Below are 21,560 nucleotides of genomic sequence, written 5' to 3' on the forward strand. Positions count from 1 at the left end.
TAAATGTAGCTACATTGTCTTTAAGGGTTAGAGAAAAATAAAGTTCTATGTCTTCATTATGTTAAGTCAATTTGTGGAAGTAATCCAACCATCTTGCATCCTCAATTTCCTACCTACATTCTTGGTTAGTGTCCACTATTTGGTGGTCTGCAGGTTCCTTCCTTATAGGGTCTCCTCTCACTTAGATTGATATTTAACCTAATTCCTTCTAACTCTATATTTTTGAATTCTTTGTCTATTTCTCTTTTCTTATTTTTGTCTTGAAATTACCCCAAATTCAGCTATTTTGCCTATTCAAACCTCTTGTATTCAAATAACTTGTTGTTCTATTTATTAGTTACCTACATTACTTACAAAAATATTTGATATTTAATTTCTATAGGTAGACAATAAAAAAGGGATGACTTGATGTAACAACTATCATACTTGGGAAGGTACATCAAATTAATTACAAATGTTGATGGATAAAATATGAAAAGGATAGCAAACTATGGCCTTAACTATGCAAACTGAATTTTCATAGACATCAACTAATGATTCTCTCCCCCAACTTAGGGTAAGCTAAGTGTCCACATGTGCAAATTGGTAGGGAAGAGATTGAAAAATTCAAATTGAGCACTAAATATTATTATATAAATGAAAGAGATAATAAATGCAAATATTATATGAAAATGCGATGGTTCCATATAATTAGTTCATGTGAGAAATTATACATACCATGTAATGATGACAAATAACTTTTACAACATTTAGTGATTGATAGTGACAACTTGTGCAAATGAAATTTCATGAAGTTGGAATATGAAGATATCAAGTCATGCCATCGTTGAATGATTTGTCAAAAATGAGGAATTGGAAATTGGAGGCTAACATGTGCTGAAGATGTGACATGGACTTGGAGTGAGCTAGTGTGGACTAAAGTTTTCTATTGCAGATTGAAATTTGTTATTGTGGATTAAAGTTGAATAGGTATCAACTACATGGTTGAAAAAACAAGTCCCTTTCATGTGACTGATTCTAATCCTAGGCAATCAATGGAATGGAAATATTTAATTATGAAATGATAAAGTGTCCCTAGACTCATGGGAACTTTATTATGGAGCTACAAACATACATTTAATTTAAAAAAATCATCTAGCCCAGCTGATATTGGATTATCGGGCATTGATAGGTTTCTTGTATAATATAAGATTGTGAACACCGATCAATAACATGAACCTTACTAGGTGAATGGTTTGAATCCTTACAACACCATTGGAAAATACTTCTTCTATCTCATAGGGGCCCAACCATCTGGTTTAGAGTTTCCCTTTATGATATTTATATTGTAATTCATAAAGGAGGGCCTAATCACCCTTCTCAAACTACCTAATTTTAATAAATTTGTCATTCCACTTGGTTATTTAGTTATGGATTAATTTAGTGCGATGAAATGATTATTTTCAAACTCATTTAGGATATTTATATGATTGATCTCTTATTGAGATTGTAGTAGTTCTATGCCAAGTTCCATTGTTGTCCATAATATTTTATGTTCAAATTCTATTGGAAGGATAGTTTTATTACCATACACCAATTCAAATGGTGTGAAACTAGAAGTTGTCTTCTAGGTTACCTTATAAGCCCAAACAATTTCTATAAGTCTAGAGGTCCAATCCTTCTTGTGAAAATAAATGATCTTTGTTAAGATTTCCTCTATTTCTCTATCGGCCACCTCTAATTATCCATTAGACTATGGATGGTAGGGTGTTGATTTCCCATGTCTCAAATTATATTCATTCATTAGTGCTTGTATCAAAGTTGAGGTAAATTGAGGACCTAGATCTATGACAATTTCTCATAGAACTCCATATCTAGCAGATATCTCCTCATGGAGATTCTCCAACCTTGTTATCCCTTTCATGCTTCATAGATCTAATCTTGATCCACTTTATTAGATAATTTGTACATACTATGATGCATTCCTTTTTTTTGGAAGGTGGATCAATGGGACCTATAACACCCATTCCCCTTTGTCAAAGGGTGTTAGAACTAGTTGAGGTTGTAGAGGCATCTCATCGGATCTCATGGGTCTTCCCATCCTTTGGAATCTATCACAGTGTCTAGTGTACTTAACTAGATCCTTATACAATGTTGGCCAATAGTAGCCTTTATTGAGCACCTTCATGGCAATCATTTTCATTGCAAAGTGGCCCACACAAGGTTCATCATGACAAGAATGAAGAATTTCATAAATAACATCTTCCCTTATGCACCTTCTCATGGAATTATCTTGCCATATATAATAAAGGTAACCTGATATCTAAGAGTATGAAAAGATATTTTCCACCAATTGACTCCTTTCTCTTGGGGAGAAGTATGGAGACTTTTTTTTTGACACAAGGTATTTTGATATGTCTATATACCATGGAGTGTGTACTTGCAAAGAAAAAAGATGCTCATTTAGAAATGAGTCATTTGTAATTGGTTTTGATTTTGCATTTGTGAGTCTAGAAAGAAAGTCTACAACAATATTGTCTCTACCAAGTTTGTCTATTATAGTAATACCAAACTATTGCAATAAGAGTAGCCATCTAAATGTTTTGCTACTAACAAAATGTTTGTTCATCAAGTACCTGATTGTTGCATGATCCATGTGCACAAATCCTTGGTACCTATTTATGCAATGTTTGGATTTGTTTATTGCATAGATGAATGCCAACATATTTTCTATCACTGTATAATTGAGTTCTGTTGCATGCAATTTTTTACTGACATAGTAAATAGCATATTCAAAAATTCCTTCTTACTATCCCAAGATTGATCTAATAACATGATCCAAGGCATCGGTATGAATTTGAAATGTGAGATTCCAATTTGGACCTCTAAGTGCAAGTGCCTTGGTAAATATATCTTTCAGTGTTTAAAAATATTTTTGGCATGCGTCATTACATTCAAATTATGCAAATTTTGTAAGTAGGAAAAATAATGGCAATGCAATTCTATTGAATTTTTTAATGAATCTTCTATAATAACTAGCATGTCCTATGAAAATTCTAACATATTTCTTTGTAACAAGGACAAGACATTTCTTTATTACCTCAATCTTTGTAGGATCCACTTGTGTACCTCCTTGAGAGACACAATGGCCAAGAAATACACATTGCATCATTATGTAGCATTTTTCATTGTTGGGAAAATGGTGTCTCATCCTTGCATTTACATGGGGTTACTATTTATAGTAAGTTTTCATTTGAAAATGAAATGGTGTGAAATTCTCCCCAAAGCTTTATATTGGCTAGATAAGCATGCTGATAAATTTTTGTTGCAAGATCATAGCTAGTTTTGAAGATATTAAAGTTTATGTTTTTGGAAGGTGCAATGAAAGGTTAAAATTTATTTTTGAGGACTTTAGACCCTCCAAAATGTCCTAAAACATGGGTGTAACTAGCATAGAAGGTTACAAGGTGATAGAGAACTTCATGATATTTTTGGTTCTTTAAATGGTTCAACAATCGTACACTCGGTTCATAAGTTTTGGCCTTCGAAAGTTTGGACTCTTGAATAGGAAATATAAAATGCATTAGACACATAAATGAGCTATAAAAGAGAGGAACACATGTTGATGTTGTTGATACTTAATAGATTCGGTAAGATAAATGATTGAATGGGAGATAAATGAAGTCTCCCATTCAATCATCTATCTCATCGATAGATAAATTCAGATCTCAAATGATTATTCCTTTATATATAATTGCTCTCCGTATTCTATTACAGTAAATTATGTTACTCATGCAAAGTGGTTGAGGACAAACTATTAGAATGATAAACTGATAATGATCGGGTTTTATTCTAACCCTCTCGATTCATTATCAGGTTATCACTTTAATAGTCACCGTATTTATTATGATCGGGATTAATGCATTTACCGGACTAACTTATGTTATCGGGTTTAATCCGATTAATAGTGCCACTGATTAATACTGTCACCGATTGATATTGCCACTGTTGATCATCAGATTAGTTATATTAATAAACAAAATGACTTCGGTTCTTTTATATATGTAATGACACTGATTAAACAATCGGGTATGGAGGGACACAACCAAGGGGTATCTTGGTCGGTCATGTCCAAGGGACATGATCAATCAAGGTACCACTTGATCGGTCCCCACCATGATATATATACACCAATAATATGTTGGGGAGAAAACATAGAAAATATAAATGTTCTCTCTCCACCTGCAACAAAGAAAATAAATCAGATTTATTATATTGAGAAAAAAAGATACATTTACTTGAAAGGAAAAATAAACTTGAATATAACTTGCACCTTGAATTGAAAATCGAATACATTTACAGATGTGTGTTTTGACATGTCATAGGATATCTAGAATGGAGATAAGGTTGAATCTACTTTATTGGATGGTTCTAGCCCTATGGCTTTGTAATACCATTTGACAATTTTTTGTATTGTATCTCCTATATATGATATAAAAGAGATTGAGGTTGTGAATAAGAGTCTTATGCCTATTGAGTTACCTTTGAATATCTAATTAATGGTACTCATGTGAAGAGATTTCTCTGCAAGTATATTGTAATTTGTTATTGATTGCTGAATAATATTATTGAGTTGCTTTTGGAGTGTGAGTTTTTTCTCCTGAAAGGGTTTTCCCCATGTAAATCACTGTGTTGTGGTATGCATGTTATTATGTTTATTTCTGTTAAGTTTCTGTAACTATTGTAACGATCTGTAAAAGTTTTTGCATTACCCTCCTCTCAAGGTTAGTGTAGGAAGTTGTTTTGTTACTTAACTTCCTTACAAGTGGTATCAGAGCTTGATCACCTTTGGTTTCTGTATACACATAAAATTGGCTAGGAGCAATTAAATAAATATTTAATATTTATTTAATAATTATTTTTCTATTAAATAGTTAATTTGAAAAGATTAATTTATTTAATTCACTTCATGTCTTTCTATTAATTAATTTAATTAAAATATTTTATTAATTAATTCATTTATCCTTTTCTTCTAATCAATTAATTAAATATCTAATATTTAATTATTTTTCAAATCAATTAATTAAATATCTAATATTTAATTATTCCTCCAATCAATTAAATATCTAATATCTAATGGTTATTCTTCTATCCTATAGTCTCAAATATTAAATGATTTCTTAAATTATTTAATTCATTTCCAACTCATCTTCCATCTCCACTTCATCTTTCCTTTGTCAACTCATCCATCATGTGGCTAAATTAATTCAACAAAATTAAAATAAATAAAATATTTATTAGCCATTTATCTCCAACTTCCAAAATAAATAAAATATTGTGTACGTACACATATTTCTTAACCTTCTTCTATATTCTCGCCAACATCCCTACATCTTAGGAAGGACTTGAGTCCACTTGTCCTCTCATGCCTAAATCTTCTCCAACCATCCCTAGATTCCCTCAATTAGCAACCCAGTTGAGGTGAGATGAGTGACACTTGTCTTCTCCTCCCCCATTTCTTTCAACCTTCACCTTTGCTCACAACCATCCAAATTTGCAGATTTGATTATGACCGTTGATCTAGGACACACAATATTATCCTCTCAAAATTCTAGAAAAGTAGGAGTTTGAGTTGAGAAAGAGTTCTAGTCTTCAAGTTAACAATTTAAGTAAAACTTATGCATTTGTGAGTTTTTTTAATCTTGAAGCAATTAGCAAATTTAGCAATTTAGCATTTCTCATTTAACATAATCATTTAGCTTTAAATCACTTGCATTGCATATCATAGTATCAATTTGATGAATAATGATGAGCAGTTAGTACCAAACCGGTACTGAGAGGGGGGGTGAATTAGTGCAGACAAAAAAACTTTCCCTGAACCAGTTTGACTGCAAAGACTGCACTTAGTTGGTAAATAGTAACACCAGTTTGAATCAGGGCACTATCGGTAAAACACAGTGAGAGTATGACAGACATAAACTAGTAAACACTTAGATCTTCACACAATCTAATATCTCATTTCCACTTCACCCGTATGCATAAACAAGTAATATATCATTAGAAATATAATGACTGCCAGTTCAACATGCTTTACCACTTGACAAAAAATATTAAAGCATCACATGAAAAAGCATCATACATGACACACTGATTTTTCACGTGGAAACCCAACTAGGAAAAACCACGGTGGGGATGAATACCCACAAGCTGTTCTTTGAACTCTTTTAAAGTCCGCTCTATTAGGAGCCTAGTCCAGTTAAAGACTTTTACAATAGGTTCTGCTAGGAACCGATCCTGCTAGGGATCACTCGGTTAAGGGATGGCTAAATACCCAGTTAAAGGTTTACAACCCTATTAAAGGTTACCTCGCAAGAGGATTTGAAGAACTCATTGAATTGAGTCACCCTGTTAAAGCTACCCGGTTAAGGGATTTTCCAACTGTTGAAATTGTTAGAAGTCAACAGGTAATAGACTGATCTGATAACAACACTCAATGCCAAGGCAGATCCACTTTAGCTCCTTTTCTTCTGCAATCACACTCTACAAGTATCACCACACTTCTTCGGTCTGGCAAGAATCAAGTATCTCTTCACTGGCATACACACATAACATTTGCCAACAACTTCAAAATGAAAAACATCATCGACCTTATAGGAAATAGATAGGTCAGTAGCATAAACCCTAAACCCTAAACATTTAGGTTTAGCAATTCAATTGGTTCAATCCTGACCGTTAATCATACTGCATTGAATACAACAGTCTTGAGTAGATCTCAAGACATTCTCCAACATTCATTCTTTACTGCTTCAGGAAATTGATAACCCATCACACGCTCTCCATCGTTTACAAAGACTTCGCACATTCCTGAGGTAGATAGGATCAATCTCCATGCAAGATCCTCAAGGAAATCCTTCACGCACACAAGGCTGACGTGGAAACACTATCTAATCTTCACTACAATGCTAACTCATCACAAGATGTCATCGGTTGAATCACATAGGCTTGGAATGCATCAATCGGAAACCCTGAAGTGGAGACTACCAACTGGTAGTCATGCCAAATGACACCCTGATACAAAACTTCCCATATACCGGTTCTCATTCCAACATACCGCTTCACTTTTTCACATATACCGATTCACAATATCATACCAGTTCTCACATATATCGGTTCACAATATCATACTAGTTCTCACACTTCAGCATATTGACATCAATGACAACATACAATATCATCATGTCATCAAGCTCTGCACATATGCCAACACAATTAACTATTAGTTATTAGTCCATTCTTCATATGCCATCTGGGAAGCTACCAGTGCTTGTCTGAGAGCAAATCATCTGCAACCAAAAACAGTGGAGTTAGGACACAGTGAGACTTAAATCATGAAGGTAATAATATGGTTTTTTATTTTAATATCAATTTCATGTAGTTTCATTGGTTGAGTTTGGATTTACTATAACATTTCCTTTGTATTTTGTGAAACTAATATGTTGCAGGTAGTATTTTGATGATGAAATTCAAGTCGACACATTTTGGTGCCCACCGTGGGGTTGGAGCCTCGCATATATCTTTCTAATATCCTGTCTAGTTCTCACAAATATAAGTTTAACGCATTTTTAATCTAGATTCATGTCTTTGTGAGTTCTGCTAGCGATTTCATTTAATAGATTAGCTCTTTTGTCTCAAAGGTTAGCGTATTTAGCATTTAGGTTAGCGCGTTTGTTGGCAAATAAATGCATTTGATCCTTAGATTAGCGCTTGTCTCTGAGATTAATGGATTTGTCATTTCGGTGAGCGCTTTTGTCAGTGAATTCTTGCATTTTAGTCCACAGAGCAGCACTTTCGTATCACAGGTTCACACTTTTGTCCTATAGGCCAGTGCTTTTGAGGTGGAAAACAACGCATTTGCTAGGATAGCACTTTTATTTGCAAACTAAAAAACTTTTTCCGCAGGTCGAAATGTCCAAGAACTGAAAATTTCAAACTACTAACATATCTATGTGCATGATTGTTTTAAAGAAAATTTTATGCATTTCCTCACGTAGTTAATTAGGAGTTTAATTTTGAAAATTAACACATCATATCTTGCTCATTTAGCTTAACTAAGGGATAAATTGACAACATGCAACTTGCATTTTGAGTGACTTCTTTAAAGTAGTTGCACATAGATTGTAGAGGGCTAAAATAAACTTATGTTTTATGTGCTTGATGAAGTAGTAGGTAAGTATGCTCTCACCCTCATAGGGTGATCAGAAAACTAGACCTACTCTCTTTTATGTGTAAGCTTTAGGGGGCCTTCCTTCCCAAGCTTCCTTTAGGGGTCAGTGAGAGGGTAACAACCCAAAGTGGAAATGGGCTAATACCGAGTCCTTCTGATCCACTCTAAATAAATCGTGTTTGTCATGAAAGTCACAAACAACATGTGCTGATAAGTTCACACCGATATAATGTTTCCCCATAAACCCTATGGAGCGTAGCCTCTATAGGCTGGGAACCTTCTATATTTACAAAGCTGAAAGTGTTGCATGTATGGCCACATGACCAGAAGCCTTTACTAAAAAGCACTTGTACTAGTTGCCAAAATCCTTCTAATTGTTGGCACAGGAGGTCAGACCTCTAAAAAGGCTCACACACATATGGTTCTTATTAGAGATGTAAATTTTTCCATGGGGAGTTTTCATGGAAACTGGTGCTTGGCTGCCCCAGAGAAGTGAGTGCCGAGGGTGGAGCCAGTGGGGTGAAGTATCTAAATATCTGCTCTGAATATCGTAGCCTCAGGGGAAATCCCATGTGAGATTCAACAATTATTGTCTCTACCTGCTATAGGATTTCAAGCTTGCTTGTGCATTTTATTTTTCAAACATTGTGTCTTCTATGTCTATAACGTGCTCAGAATGGTCAGAAATTGAAGAAAATCATCATCTAAAATTGAGAAAAAATCTAACAACTTGCTGAAAAAATTGAAAAATCCTTGAAACATAGTCAGAGAAGCACTTTCAAGCAACAAAGTAGTGCATTTGTCCCATAAGTTAGTGCTTTTGACCAAAAAGTTAGCACAAATGCTTTCTCACATCTGGGACAAAGCATATCAAACCAAAATTTCAAATTCAGTATGAAAACACTTCTTGAGTAGAGTTGTCTTTAAACTATCACACATCTTCAAACTAGTTCGATAACTGGGTTACCAATCCAACAGGCTACTTCCAAAAGGTTTCCATAAACATAAAACATTCAAGAAGCTAGTGATTCAACCATCTTAAGTGCAAAAATAAACATCATTATCAGTTTTTCATCAAGATATATCAAATCCTCTATCACGAAACTTGATCAATCCACCCTTTGTTCATTATCTTGGATATATCATTCCTATTTTGAACCTAGGTTTTATCAAAATCAGAATTGCACTCACATTGGAATCAAGCAAACTTGTAGACTATCATATGCTTATATGAATTTTAAATATCACGTTAGGAAAAGAAAACTCAGTTATAAAGCTACTCAGAAGAGGATAAGATTCTTGTACATCAATCGCAAGATCTTGTTAAAAGATAGGACATTCCTGTTGGCAATTGACACTCTATTGGTTGGTTTCACTATGTTGTCATTGATGGCAACATGATTTTGTGTACCAGCTTCATATAGTGTATCGACAGACACTTCACAGATTCTACACCGATACCGGCACCGACAGGACAAAAGACTTCTTTGGTCACCGACAATGCAGGCCAACATGGTATAGTAAAGGTTATCGATATTGGAGGCCGACCTATCTTGGAACCGACATCGACAACTTATTTTAATGTTTATTCATTTGTGATATCTGGCCGACATGTAATCTGATATTGTGAATATCAGATGTAAGCCGACACAAGGCATAAATTTGTATAGGGTATATAGGGCAGATTGATTAGATAATTTTAAAATAAGGATAATGATAGGGATGTAATGTAATGGATATGCAAATATGATGTGAAATATATAAGAGAGATTATGTACGTGAGGAATTTATTATAAGGGTTATTCCGGTAAAAGGGTTTAGGGTTTCAACCAGAATAGACAGAGCTTAAACCGAAACTATATTCTGGCATAGAAGATGCTATCTTAGCAGTTCACATTTATTCAGATTGTTGTCTAGAATTTTATGTAACTAGTGAGGCTCCTATTGTGATTGAGCAGCGTGCTCTAGGCTGTAAGCCTTCCTGCAAGTGCATGCCCATCATATATTGTAATATCTCTTCATATGGCTAGTGGATTGATATTGTGGGTCACAAATCCCACCGTGGTTTTTCCTCATTGAGGTTTTCCATGTATAAATCTGTGGGTTATGATTCTCATTTATGTGTTTGGCTTATTGGTTGCTTTACTTCTTTTAGTTTTGTTTATACCGATATACCGGTTGGCACATTAATGTTTTTTTAAGACTAAAATCTACTAATCCCGTATAACACTGATTCAACCCCCCTCTCAGTGTTATTGGTTTCCAACAATTAGTATCAGAGCCTTGTGCCTTAGAGGAAGTTTAACAACTTGAGGAAGATCCTGAAACTAGAATCATTGAATATGGCTTTGGAGAAGCATCTTGAGATGGCACTTGAAGATTATGATGCTGAAAGATTGAAGAACTTAAAGCTACAAGATGAGTTGAATTCTGGTAAGGAATTCATTCTTGTCCTACAAGAGAGGCTATCATCTGTTCAAGCTAGGAGGAAGGAACTTTTGCAAAATCAAGATGATGAAGATAAAAATGCACTTAAGGAACAATGTCAGAAATTGAGTCAGGAGAACATGGTTATGAAGAATGAAATGCAAGTTATAACTATGAGAATGTCTAAGGAGATTGAGGATAGAAAGAAAAAGGAATAAAATCTTGTTCTATCCCTGAAGATCAAGTTTGAAGAATGTGGTAGGTTGGTTCATGAAAATGATATGTTGAGAACTGATTTGGTACAATCCTAGAGAAATGAGAAAGAGCTTGAGAGACAAATTATAATACTAAGAGAAGATTTAACTACTGCAAGTGAGTACAAAGAAAAACTCAAGATCAGCTCAGCACAACTTGATAAGTTATTGAAAAGAAAGAGGTAGATTGAAGATTCCAGTGGACTTGGATTTGAGCAAGGACAGAGTTCTGGTAATGCTAATGAAGATCAAAACCATAAGGAACTGGTAAGATAATTCAATGCTTATAAATTCAATGGTAGATGTTTTGTTTCCAATAGATTTGGTCACATGGCTAGGCAATGTAGAAACAGAGCAAATCAGAACCCTGATTCTGCTCTCGATAAATGCTCTAAATGCAATAAAATTTGGGCATAAGACAGAAGATTGTAGAATGAATGTAAAATGCTATGCTTGTGGAAAATTTGGATTTATGGCTAATTAGTGTAGGTCAAGCAATTTCACTGGTTTTAGCAAGGCAATTTAGAAGAAGAATGTTACATATTATGCATGCAATTAAATTGGACATATTGCTAAGTTCTGTAGAATCAAAAATCCATTGGTTAGTAATGGAGGATCAAATGAAAAAGGAAAAGAGAAGGTTAATGAAATCCGACATGATCATACTCAGAGATGGGTTAGGAAGATTGAAGAACAATCATCTGATGGGAATGTCCCAGTTATCTATCCGACAGAAGAGGCTGCTCCTACACCAACAATGAGCTCATCTATACCACTAAGGCAGATACCTTAGGGGGAGGCAAAATTCATGAAGATGTTGCATATGCCCTGGGAAGAGGTTTTGGAAGATGTTCCAGATATTGGAGAAGATTATCTGGCATGGATATGTTCTGAGTGAGATCCGATATCTTTCACCTGCACTCATTTATGTCAATGGAATATTATAGTTTCTCTCAATGGATAAAAGGTTGAATACACTACATTGTTAATCACCCTGCATTTAGAGAGATTTCAGAGCAATTCAGAGTGACTAAGTGTGACCAGAGGCAATCGGATTTCTTCTTGAGCGACTTCACTGACGTCTGGAAGAACTTGTTGAAGGTTTTCACTGAGAGTGATCTAAAGGTATTTTTATTGAAATATGGAAGTGAGATCATCTTTTGTTCCTATTTTTGTTGCAAATCCAACTGTAGTGGGGGTTAAGGACCACCCCAGGCCAATTTTCAAGCGATATCCACATGTGGCTACCAAGGAAGATTTGGTTGGAGCGTTTTCTCGCATTCTAGAGGGAGCGGTGTATGTAGAAGATGTTAGGGCATACATTCACTATCATATAGAGGACTTAGGAACTTCAGAGATCAAGGGAATGCATATGAATGAACTAATGGGAGAATCTAGAAAGATTAAATCAACATATCAACACATTGAAGATCTAGGGTTTACAGATATTCTAATTTTTCCAGAGTTTGAGGATGAAATAATTAGATATGTACTGAGTAGAGTACATGGGGAATTCATATGGCTAGACAAACCTTATAAAATCACTAAGGAAGCCCTATGAGAAATTACAGGTTTGCCATCGGTAGGGCAACATCTAGATAAGAAAGTGTCAAACGACATCATGAGGCAGATCACCGGTGCCACATCTAACAAGAGATCGATGAAAGTGAGCACTATCATTGACATTGACATCAAATTTGGCAGCATGGTTATAGGTTACAAGATAACTCAGTCAAACCGACTAAATTCTATTTTTAGTTAATGTATTTTGGTTGCATATAAGATGATGAGAGAAAATGTAAAGTTAGATCTTTGTGGTTGGTTGCTTGAAGAGTTATTGATCAGCTTAGGAAAGATTAAAGGTGAGAAGAAGGGCACCTTCTAGTATGCAAATTTGTTAATCTTCTTGATGTTATACTTTCTGAATGATACACCCAGTTCTGGTATGAAGAAATGGGCTTTTGACATTCTGGTAGGAAGATAGTTAAAACAATCAATTGCTGAATTAGGAAGTCAAAGAGATGATAAGATATGGGGTTATTTTAAGGATTTTCAAAAATCTACGAGGTCTAGGATAAGAATACCCGAGCATATAGCAAAGAAATACTCTATCAACATATGTGACTCTCATGGAGGTAGTCAAGCCCCATAAGATTTGGATAGAGGAAATGGGATATGAAGTAGATGCACAGATTCTTGATGCCTATGTGAAAATGCTAATCGATGTAGAAATTGATAAGGCAGAAAATCCCTATGGAACTACACAACAGAATACTCTAGAGGTTGAAACAAAGTTCAACCGGAAGAGAAGGGAAAAACAAGGAGGAAAAGAAAGCAACTTTGTACAGGAGATCTCAAAGGACATAAAGGCACTTATTGATGCTGTCCCAGAGAAAGGGAGAAAGAGGAAGGATTCGGTAGTTCACATTGAACCTGTTACTGTAGATTCTGAATCAGAGGATGACACACCATTAGCCTTCAAGAGGGTTGTTAGGAAGAAACCGGAAGAACCTAAGGTAGAAGAAAAGAAGAAACCAGTTAGAAAGGTCACAATCAAGTTATTGGCTCAGAAGCAAGCACCTAAGGCTACACCTACAACTACATCCGGTACTGTCAAGAGGAGGAAGAAGAGTGACATTGATTTGGCACTTGAAATTGCTAATGTAACTATCATACCACCCAAAACTTATGCAAAGATTGTAGATGAAATATCTACAGATGGCATGTTGAAGAATGTTAAGTTTTATTATGAAAAATTAGAGGTTGATGAGCAGAGACAGGTAGAGGAAGCAATTCTATTATATTTAGATATCTATAAGAAATCCTTAATAGAGATAGAAAATCAAATACCAGCTGAGTTATTTAACATGTTAGATGCTAGAAGGTTATTTGCTATGCAATAGGATAAACACATTAAAATGCAATAACTTTTAGCTATCTATGTTAGTATAACTCCAGATGAAATGGATAAGACAATTAAGGCGGCAGATGGAAAGATTTTCAATAGCAAACATAGGATAACTAGTTTGATGCTAGGGTGAATGAATGAAATAATAAAGGAAACTCAGAAATCTTGGATTAAATTTTTGGGAGAACATAGAGGATTCTTTTCTTCACCGGAGACCAAAACCAACACTGTAGATACCTTGGTTGAAGGGAAAGGAAAAGGGATCATGGGCACTCCACCCTCAGTTTTGAAAAATATCAAGATAGTGGAAATTGAGCCACTGGTAAACACAAATGTATAGACAAATACTGAAACAGCGGTTAATATTGAGAACATTTTACATGATACTAACATCGAGGACAATATTTACTCACTAGCCAATATGAAAAAATATTACTTACTGGCCAATATGAATAAATATTGCTGATACAATAGGGGCCTGCACATGCAGAAAGGCCAACAATATTGAGTTCACTGCTCAATACAAAATAGGAGTCCCATTGACTAAAAAATTGGATGATTAAATCCAATGACAATGTACTGATCAAAATAGCATCTGCAATGCTGGATTCAGTACTGGTTTAAGCTTTGTCAAATACCTCTTCCATAAATCTTTCTTTGCTCTACTCTGCTCTTATTCTCTCATCAAATTATTACATCAAAATGCATATATAGATATTCACTCTCATAATCCTCTTGCATTACCTAATTACTTACCATCTAGATTACTTACTAAATGACCTATAAGATCTAATACATATATGAGTTTTTACAATACATCATGTCGGCTACAAATAATTAATTATATTACAATATAATTAACATAAACAAAACTTCATCTTATGTCAGCCTGAGTGCTGGTATGATTCATTGGCACTGTAAACTAGATGCCGGTGTGAATGAACTTTGTGTAGCTGCCGGTGCCGGTATGCAAAGTTTGTTGCCGATATAATCAATAGAATCCTATAGAACCCTTTTACCAGTTGGTTGCCATCAATGACAACATCAACTATTCTCATCTGAGTGTGTAATGCCAACAATCTCCCCCTTTGGCATTGATGGCAACACTCATGAGAAAAACCAAAAACCAAAATTGCCAAAAATTGAAAGTGCCCCCCCTGAGCAAATGATCTCCTTCAGTATATCTTTTCTCTCTATCACTCCGCCTTTGACATCAATGACAAAGGTTGTCAAAAAGAATTAAAAATTTAAAATTCTACCTTGTTGCCTGTAACCTGTTATGTACAATCTAAAAGATATCTTCTATAATCAGATTAAGTCCTTGCAAAAATTTAAAACTATCAGAAATGATATCCTCTATCTATGGATCATGCCGATAGATGATGCATTTGTTCCTCTGATGATATTCCTCCTGGGATAGTAGCCTTAGATAGTCCATTCTGGTGTGTGAATAGAATGTCCAATCTAGGACCAAGTTTGTTCTTTAATTCACAGGATTTTAACCTTAATCGAGCTTTCTCCTTTTCAAGTTTTTCTATTTTCTCCTCATATACTACCATTTCTTGATCTTAAAATGAAGTGAGTTCAGAAGAACCAATCAGTTTATCTGCTATATCATCAATTTCCTTTTGTGTCTGTTTAATCTGATCATCAATATCAGCAGTCAAATGGTGTGGCTTGCAAATATCTCTATACAGTTCCTTAAACTCCAAAATTTTTGAATTTAGTACCGGTATTAAGGAATCTAACTTTCTTGTATAGTCCTCAATAGATTTATTAAAGAAGTTGGTCTTCTCCTTATTTATCCTTTCTCTAATTGTCTCTAAATTAATCTTATCAATCGACTGAATATTAGATGAAATGAATTTAGACAATGTGTCTAGCTTACCAATAGAGCCTACAATATCATCTACCTTACATGCCGGTGCTATCTGTTGTAAAATAGGTAAGGTGTCATCAATAGCCTTAAATGCTAAGGCATTGCATTCATTGATCTTCTTGATATAATCTAATAAAACATCTGTCACATTGATCTTCTTTTCTTCAGATACTTGTCCAATTGCCTTAACCACTTCTTCCTTATTTCCATCATTGACCTTTTCTTTATCCATTTTTTCTTCCTTTTTCCCACTCTGTGTGTCAACTATGTTTTCAACCTTACTACCATCCTTACTTTCTACCTTATTGACTGTCGGTTCAGCTATACTGTGTTCTAGTTCTTTCTCTACCAGTTTCTCTACCTTTTGCTGAGTGTCAACATTTGTAGGTTCAGTTTGTGCCTTTACCTTTGCTTCTTCTTGTGCTTCTGCCATTTCTCAATGTTAATCTGAGTAGCATCAGAGATGGTATCTGTTATCTTAACTTTAGTTGTTTCCTCAATATTCTGAGAGTCAACAGTGTTGACCGGTGACTCAAAGATCTCAATATTTGTGGCTTCAGTTTTCTTTACTTCAACATACTCAGAAGATTTATCTATAATTACATTGATATCCTAAGTGTCTACATTCATGGTAAATAAAATGTTTGACTCTGGATCAATATTCTCAATGTTCACTTCCTCTACTTTCTCTTCCTCATGTTCTTTAACCTGTTCCTTTGCTTGTTCCTCAACTTGTTTCTCTAACACTACTAGTGGTGTGTCTTCATTCGGTGGGGGTAGGTTATCCTTGATAGTGAAGTTAGGAATACCACCAACTTTGTTCTTACCCTTATCACCTTTCTGATATACTTTGGTGAAAGCTTTGTCTATTTTCTGTCTATCCTTCTCTTCCTTCTCTTTTTCTACAAAGAATATATCCCATTTGTTAGCTGTTTCATCAGAAATTTCTTTGGATTTTCTATCCATTAAGCTAACCTTCCCGTGACCACTAGCAAAAACTGACTGGTTGGCTTGTGCAATCAATTCATCAATCTCTTGCCGAGAATTGACAGGGTGAATTGCCAACAATTCTTCAACCTTTAATTTCTTATCTAATTCCATTATAGAAATTATTTTTGCCTCAAGTCTTAGATAAAGATCATTAGGCAAATCATCCACAACCTCAATTAAAAATTTCTTGTAAATATCAAGATGTAGAATGACACTTTCCTCAATTGTTTCCTTATCAGAATTCTTGAAAGTATGATAACATTTGTTGACATTGCTAAGATTTTCATCCTGGGTAATTTCATTTATAAGTTCTTTCAGGGATAGACTATTTGATACCTTAGGTGTCGGTTTCTTTGGTGTAAGTTTCTTTTTCTGAATACTGGGCTCTCTCCTAGCTTGTTGTTTCTTCCTCAATGTCCTTGAATTCTTTGGAGAAGGAGTAGGTGCCGGTTAAGGTTTCCTTTTCTTTGTTTCAACTCTTTTAAATACTGTTGCTTTATCACTCTCTGTCTCAGAAGAAGTAACAATTGGGGAAACATGAGCTACTGGTTGCTGTTCTGATTGTCTTTTTACTTCAGCAGCAATAAGACTAATATTCATTAGTCCTTTTGTTACCTCTTTAACTACTTTAGAAGCATCTCTCATGAATTTATGTCTTTTCTTCTTCTCCTCCATCATAGATACATCACTCTCAATTGTTTTAGCTATGCCAAATATCTTCTCAGTTAGTTCCCTTGGTGCATCAAGAAGTATATTTGCATAAGACTCAAGAATGTTCAAGTCTACTTCAGAGCTCATCTCTGTAATCCAAATGGTTCGAGGAGAAACAATCTCCATCCATATCTCATCTCTCTTTATAATAAAACATATCTGTTTGTCATATTTGTCCACAATACTTTGAGGAATCCTTTCCCTTGCCTTCATCTTAGTTTGAAAGTTCTTAAAATAATCTTTTATCATTTTGTCACCATCAACACCTATGCCGGTAATTTATTCCATAATCTATCTTCCATCAGGGATGTCATAAGCAAAGTCCTTGGGACCAATGCCATGGATCTCCTTTGTGAAATAAAGCATTAAGCATACAAGTAAGTTACCAAATCTGAAGGTTCCTTTCTTATTTCCCTTGTTCTTCTTCAAATTGTCTATCAGTTCATCCTTTAGCCATTCACAAATGTCAATCTTTGCACTATTCTTCACCATTTCATATGCACAATGTATACACAAACTAGAAACATAATTTAACCTATTTGTATGAGCAACTCTATAGCCAATCACCATACTCACATATTTCACATTCTCATCAGTGATATCACTAACCCTAAGAGATCTGATATCAGATGTGGTGCAGGTTAGGTTCATAACCACCTTGTTTGGGATCTTTGTCTTCTTGTCAGGCCTAATACCGATAGAGGGTAAACCAGTAACCACCTTTATTGCCGCCTTAGTAATCTTGAAAACCAAATCTAACCACATAAATTCACCATGAACCCTACTAAGTACAAGATTTGTTGGCATATGTGTAGAGTTTGATGACATGATGATAGTGTATGTTGTCATTGATGTCAATATGTTGAAGTGTGAACCGATATGATGAAGTGTGAATCGGTATAAGTGAATGAGTATGATGAAGTGTGAACTTGTATGTCGAAGTAAGTAAATTGGAAAGTGAATTGGTATATGCAAAGTTTGTATCAGGGTTTCACTTGATATGACTACCGGTTGGTAGTCTCAGCTTCAGGATTTCCAGTTGATGCATTCCAAGTTTGTGCGATTCGACCGACGACATCCTGTGATGGGTTAGCATTGAAATGAAGATTAGATCACGTTGCCACATCAACCTTTTGCACATGAAGGATTTCCTTGAGGATCTTGCATGAAGAGATTGATTCTATCTACCTCAGGAATGTGCAAAATCTTAGTAAACGTTGGAGAGTGTGTGATGGGTTATCAACTTCCAAAAGTGGTGAAGAACGGACAATGTAGAACATCTTGATATTTGTTAAAGATTGTTTTATCCTATGTAATGTGATTAAACAATCAGGATTGGACTGACTGTATTGATAACCTAGATGCTTAGGGTTTTAGGTTTTGGCCATCGACCTAATTGTTATCTATAAGGTCGATGATGTTTTTCATTTGAAGTTATTGGCAAATGATTGTATGTGAGGTGATTCTTGCCAGACTAGAGAAGTGAGTAGAGACCTACATAGTGTGATTGCAGATGTAAAGGAAATGAAGTGGATCTGCCTTGGCATTGGGTGCTATTATCAGATCAGTGTATTACCTGTTGACTTCTAACCATTTCAGCAGTTGGAAAATCCCTTTACTGGGTAGCTATAATGGGCTTTTTATAAATCCTTTAACAGGGTGACTCAAAATCATTGAGTTCTTCAAATCCTCTTGCGAGGTAACCTTTAACAGGGTTTTAACCTCTAACTGGGTATTTAGCCATCCCTTAACCGGGTGATCCCTAGTAGGATCAGTTCCTAGTAGAACCTGTTGTAAAGTCTTTAATCGGACTAGGCTCCTAACAAAGCAGACTTCAGAAGAGTTCAAGAACAACTTGTGGGTATTCATCCACACCGTGGTTTTTCCCAGTTGGGATTCCACATGAAAAATTAGTGTGTTATGTGTGATGCTTTTTCATGTGATGATTTAGTGTTTTCTATTAAGTGGTAAAGTATGCTGATCTAATGGTCATTGTATTTATGATGTATTACCTGCTTAATCATATGGGTGAAGTTGAAACAAGATATTAGGTTTTGAGAAGTTCTAAGTGTTACTGGTTTATGTCATTTACAGTCTTACTATGTTTTACTGACATTGTCTTGGCTTAGGTTGGTGATGCTGTTTGACAGTTAGTGCAATCTTTGCAGTTTAAGTTGTAGGAGAAGTTTTTTTTGTCTATACTGATCCATGCCCCCCCTCTCAGTACCTATTGGGAATTTACTATTCATCATTATTCATTAATTGGTATCAGAGCGTCCTCCAGGTCCTTAGTGCTATAAGCTTAACTGCTTGATGAAAAGATCCTATTCTAATGATGAAGAGGGAAGGTCCTAAGTTCAATAGAGATAACTTTATGATATGGAAGGACAGAATGAAGATCTACATTAAAAGCATGGGTGCTCAACACTGGAACTATGTTGAGAATAATTATGTTGTCCCTACCGATACTCTCACCAATGATCAAAGAAGAGAAATTCAGGAGAATGGGCAAGTCATGGAAGCTCTTATCAGCAGTCTATATGATATTGAGTTTATAGATGTTTAGGATAAAGAAAATCCCAAAGATGTATGGGATACTCTGGAGACTATCTATGGCAGTGATGAGCATGTGAAGCAAGCTGAGGAAGAAAGCCTTAGAGGAAAATTTGAAGACATGCGGATGGTTGAAGGAGAGACCATTCAACAAAATGGGATAAGAATTAAAACTATTGTTGGAGACATCAAGAGTGTAGGAGATACAATGGATGATCTCACTATTGTTAGCAAGGTTTTGAGATCCTTGTTATTGGTCTATGCAATAAGGGTTGCTGCTATTCAGGAGTTGAGATCTATTGACAAGACAAAGGTATCCCTAGACTCCATCATTGCTAAGTTGACCGCATATGAGCTAAATACTTATGATGGCAGTGTTCAAAAGACTAAATCAGCTTTTAGAGCATCTACTGCACTATCTAGAAAGGGAAAACAAGCTGGTACCAGCTATGAACCTAGACAAAACAAAGATATGGATGATGAGGAGATCCTGATGGAATTTGAAGCTCTTCTTGCCAAGAGAATTCCTAAGGGAACTGGAAAATACAGAGGCAAGCTCCCTTTAAAATGTTTTTCTTACAATAGGATAGGACACATTGCTATCAACTGTCCTAATAGTGATAATAAGGACAAACCAGAGAAGTTTAAAATGTTCAAAGGAGGAAATAGGAGAAACTGTCTTGTTGTAGTCAATGAAGGTGTCAGTGATGATAAATCAGAAGATGAAGAAAGCAAAGACATAGTGTTTGTAGATGTTAAGGAAGACGTGTCAGACAAAAAGGCTCTTGTCTCCTGCTTTGATAATTATAATGAGTGGATTATTGATAGTGGATGTTCTCACCACATGACTGGTGACCGGAAAAAGTTTCAATCACTAGAAGAATATGATGGAGGTGTAGTCCGATTTGGTAATGATGCACCATGTATGGTAAAAGGCAAAGGGTCCATCTCTCTAAATGGAAAAAGCAGTGTTGATAATGTGTATTGGGTAGAAGGTCTCAGACATAACCTTTTGAGTGTTGCCCAGCTGAATGATAAAGGACTCACTCTGGAATTCAAAGGTGGAGTGTGCAAAATAAAAGGAAAGAGTGGTGAACTGATGACCACCGGTATATTGACCAGAGGTAACTTATTTCAGTTAAACACAAATATCGGTCAATGTCTAATGGCTAAGTTTGATGACAATTGGATATGGCATAGAAGACTCTGCCATATAAATTTTGATAATATTGTGAAGGCTAGTAAGATCAAGGCAGTTAGAGGATTGCATGTGCTAAACAAACCAGAGAATCCTTTGTGCAGAGAATGTCAAATGGGGAAAATGTTACTACTTATCAAATTGCCATTAGTTTTATATTCAAAGTCATACTATATATTCTAGTCAGTTAGTATTACTGAATCATGCAGTCGGTACATATAGAGAAGTAGGTATGAACAGTCTAGTCGGTTATAGAAGAAATCAGTCACAAAACGCAGTATTCACCGAGCTGTTTACTGAGTATTGTTTCATGGCTACCGAGCAGTAAAGTTAACTCACTGAGTTGATATTCACCGAGTGAAATGTTTTACTAGATACATTGAACTTGGATATGCACATGAAAACATGTTACAAGATCGAGGCACATCTAACCATTT

The sequence above is a fragment of the Cryptomeria japonica genome, chromosome 11 (genome assembly GCF_030272615.1).
Source record: "Cryptomeria japonica chromosome 11, Sugi_1.0, whole genome shotgun sequence".
Classification (NCBI taxonomy): Eukaryota; Viridiplantae; Streptophyta; class Pinopsida; order Cupressales; family Cupressaceae; genus Cryptomeria; species Cryptomeria japonica.